Source organism: Pinus tabuliformis, chromosome X (genome assembly GCF_031772625.1).
Source record: "Pinus tabuliformis cultivar Carrire ecotype Pingquan chromosome X, CPIR1, whole genome shotgun sequence".
NCBI lineage: Eukaryota > Viridiplantae > Streptophyta > Pinopsida > Pinales > Pinaceae > Pinus > Pinus tabuliformis.
Window position 1 is genome coordinate 284,426,257 of NC_142308.1, and position 4,954 is coordinate 284,431,210.

Consider the following 4,954-nt stretch of genomic DNA (forward strand, 5'->3'; position numbering starts at 1 on the left):
CTTATCTAAAGCACAACCATTTTTCATACTTTTGATGGACCTTGCTACTCGAAAAATGAGAAATACATGGAAAGGCTTGATTGTAATCATATTTTTCATGTATTTCTCATTTTCTTATAGAAAGGTCCGTTGAAAGAATTAAACATAGAAACATAGATACTCCTTGGATGAAGAATTAAATTATGCATCTAATTAGTTCCCCCACTCGAAATTTGAGTAAGACCATAGGGAGATAAGTTGAAAATATGAGTTGAAAAAGTAGTTTATTTATTTTTAATATTTTTACATTTTTTATTCCAAAAATAGTGAATCATCGCCACAATTGACATCATCATATTGGATCCAATTAGTTCTTATAAGGTTTATTTTGGTTGTATAATTTTTTTTTGAGGTCCATTTTTCACCTCAAAATTTCCCTAATGTGATGTTGAACTCTCCTTCTGGTTGACATACACCATGAATGATTTTATTGGCCTCTTCAATGAATTTCTTCTAGATGGATCACTGACCTCACTATCAATGTTATTCTTAACGTTAGGCTCCCTCATATAATTACATAGAAGCAAGGAAAATAATATAGTCAAAGATACTAATGAAACAGATCCAGTGATCAGGTATAGACCTCAGAAGTTGTCCATGCTCTACCTATTGGAACCTACTTTTCCTTAAGAATTTATGCATTCGGTGTTATTCAACCACTTGGAATGAATTCATTGTAATTTTTTACCCTCTAAAAGAGCTAGAACAACACTAAAATATCAGAGACCAGAGGAACGTTTTTGGGAAATACCTATGCAAAAGTGTTGATCGTGAGAGACTAGCCATATATATAAGTCATTTAGATATTTAAATTTAGACAATGTTTTTCAATATCTGAAGAAAATTACAAATCTATAACCCCCAGTCCTATAGATATACCCAACTATTATATAACCATAGTGTGAAGCTAGGAAAATGTTGATATAAGGAATCTCGTTGAAGATGGCATGAACTGTGCTATTTGAAACAGCCTCTCAAGCTTCCTCTCTTGACGAAAATGTTCTAATGATTTCATTGTCTATGTACAACTCCTCTTGTAGGTATTCACTAACAAAATAACCTTCTTTATGCCCTACGAGTGTTCGATAGACATGGAGGGATCTAACATCTTTAACGATAGGATTCAATTTTTCTACTATGAGAATAGACGACAAACAAGGTGTTTAGTTGGATGTTAAAAGCAGAACTACGAATAGCCAGATTACAAGAACCGATTGAGACAAATTGCTCACTAAATTCTCCCCTGAAGTACAGTTTACAAATAAGGAGAGAAAACTTCATCTAAAGCCATGTAGATAATGACATTGTTCTTCTTTATTTTTTAAACTAGAGAACAAAAAATGAAATTCAAAGGGAAGGATAATTTCTTACAGTGAGGGAAAAATAACATCAAGAATGAAAACCTAGAACAACAGAGCAAATGAAAAATATGAAAAGTTTTCTTACTGGAGACTTTAATTGCCATAAACATAAATAAAATGATGCATATTTCATGGATAATTATTAAGAGTAAATTATTGTTGGTAGAATACCATAGGAGATTCACCACTTGGTCATTCGGTTTTCCTCTGAGGTATGGATTTACTCTATGCTCAAATAGCCATATAACGGATCCTGTTAATATGAAAAATACCCCTGTTGTGCGCCACATTCTTGGAGAAAAAGGCAACATGGACACCCAAGAATTATTTGTTTCATCTTCCTTGATAGAAACTACCATCACTAGACCAGATTCTGTGAATGGTTATGTGAAATCGATATGTTTAGTTCGATCACTAAAACACATACGGGGGTTTTAAGATAATATTTCAGATAATTTTTAGGTAAATTGTCTTAACATGAGACAAAAAAGAACTAATGTATTGTATTAAAGAGTTTTTTAAATTACTGTCTTAAAACATTGTCTTTATAATGACAATATATAACATAAATATTATACTCTTAGGATAATTTTTTTTTTACTTTTTCCCTTTCAAAGACAATAGTCGAGATTAAAGACATATTGTCCTTATATAGACAATATGTCTTTAATCCTAAGTATGGTATCTCTAGAGACAATAAAAAGTATGTTTAAATACACTACAATTTCACTTTCATTTCTCTTGAGACAATATAAAACAATGAGTCCAAAAATATCTCACTATTCAAGTAAATCAATATAAAAAAGAATAAAATTAAAAACAAATTTTAATTAATTCATGTTAGGGAACAACCCCTAAGGGTTAACTCAGTTGGTCGAGTTCGTATTGTTAAGTACCTCTCCAGTTACGGGGCCACAGTGTCAAATCTCCTCGACCCCTTGGGGTTAGGCCCTACTTATAAGTCAAGTCTCACTAGCACAATCGGTTGAGGATGGGCCTAATCAACAAGGTGACCTAGGATCAAACCTCACCGGGCAGTGGTTGTGGCTTGTGCTAGGGGGAGGAGACATGCCAAAAAATACACACAGCTAAGGGTTAGTGTGGCCTAGGACGAGTGTGATCCCCGGGTGACTTTGATGGATTAGATGCCCTTAGGTCACAAATCCTAAAGCCACAGGTCAATCCTAGAGGATCACAAAAAACTTGACAAACAAACAAAAAAATCATGTTACAACATAGTGGAATCGAACCACCAACCTCCTACTTATAAGGTAGGTGCTCTTCCATTGAGCTAGCACCTTTTCACGAATTATATGAGTTACAACATGATTTGAAATTGCATATATAGGAATATATTTTAAAAAAATACTCTACACATAATGGCATAATCTCTGTAAAATCTATAATCTATAAACTAGCTAAAAATTCATGTCACTATAACTGCCAGTTCATAAATTGCATATGCTAAGAATAAAATAATTTTAATTTTTAAATGAATTAGCTATTTTTGCTAGAAATTTCAAATTTTTTAATTAAAAAACTCTTCCATTAATGAGAATTAAACTAGTTAGAAGATGCATATATTCCTCTATGAAGAAAAACAAAATAAACACAAGTACCCTTAGTCCTTACCATGGATATGTCAAAACACAAATGTGGGATCTATAGGGTCTATAAGGATACACAGCTCACAACATTTAGGTTTTGAATATACCATGTACATGCAAGTACTATTGAATTTTATCACAACCACATCAAACTCCTCATAATGAAATAAGATATCTAGAACTCCTTTAGATTGAAATTCACAACATAACTAAGAAAGAATAAGAACATCCATAACCTCTTAGACAGATACATTTAACTAAAATTTTGATTTTATTACCCTCAAACATTATTTATAATTTTAACATTGAAAAGGATTGATAAAAACCAGTGTATAGAAAATAAATAGATGATGGAATATCAAAAAGATAAAACAAAATGGAAAACACTGCCATAATAAATAGACCATAAGTAGTTCCATCACTTACAACTCCAATGTGTTTGGAAAAATATTGTATATTTCCTAAATACAATGGTAGAAACAAACCACAAACTACAATGCTTTGTAGCTTGGGTTATTGCATTTTATTTCACTCTTCAGTACTACTAATGTTGATAATCAACTGGATAAAATTATAGATACAATTTGAATAATCATTGTAATACCATGAACTAATGAATTTGAAATGCATGCTGCATATAGAACATTATAAGCTTCTAAAGATTCAAGAATCACAGAATATAAGAGAGATATGAGATATACATAATCAATCCCACCACACTCAATTACTTATCTATACAGTAAATGTAGGTCTAATTCCACCCTTCCTATGTTAGTCACTCCTCCAACGCAAATCTAATTGTTAGAAAGAAAAGAATCTAACAAAATACATTCATATATAGAATTCCTTTTTAACCTGCTACCTTTTTATGCAAAATAAATATACATATTAGGATAAAGAATTCAATTAGGATTGAAATACATGTAGATGAAAGTTCAAACACCCATAAAGGTGAATTAGTGAATGACACACATGAAAGCTGTGTAAATGTGATAGTTACATCTCATGCTACAAAAGTTAAGTATGTGCAAGGCCAATATCAGACACTTCCTAAATTAATAAATGGATTGTCAAAGGCATATTCTTCTAAGAGACGACAATCTATTTGAATAAAAACTCAAAAAAATACAAATAACAACTTCTACATTAGTACCAAAGGAAGATAAAAGAAGTGGAACATAGCAAGCCCATTTCTTAGAAATAGCAGAAAAGAAAGGAAATCAATAATGTTATTTCCTTTTAAATAAACATTCATTTATAGAATAACTCACGCTTACCATAGAAACAAGATTGGTTATCATAGTAGGTTTATTTCAACTAAATAATTCCCAAAACTTTCACTATGGTCGATATTTAAATAAGAAACAATGATGGTGGGAATATCCAATCCCGCAAAAAATGCAATCCATAACAAGTAGTCGGTAGCTCACATTTTTGTTTGGGTGCTAGTGACCAAATCTTAGGTGTAGTACCATGTTGCAAGCATTTAGATCACAAACACATTCATCTCATAACAATAGGAAATAACCCACTTTTTTTTTGTGGGACATTCCATATAGCTTAATTTATAGTGAAATGGAAATAAGAAAACTATAAAGAACCAATTTACATAATCTACACCACAAGATTGGAAAGTGTATCACTCCTAAAATATCATGTGAGTGTAAATGTGCAAATAACCAACAAAAACTAATGTTGGAGGTGAAAAACAGCTACTTCTAAGATTTCGTGTCTAAGACATGATAAAATGAGCCTCCATAAGTGTGAAATATTCTGATACATGCAGAACGCCCTCATACTCAAGTAATAGGAGTGTGGAAAGAGTAAGATGCAAACCTCAATGGGCCTCCAAGAGTTGGTTTTAGGGTCTCCAAGGAAACAAATAATCTCCAACAAAGTAAAGCTTCAACAAAGTTAGGGTTTAAGTCTCTAGAATGTCTCCAAAGA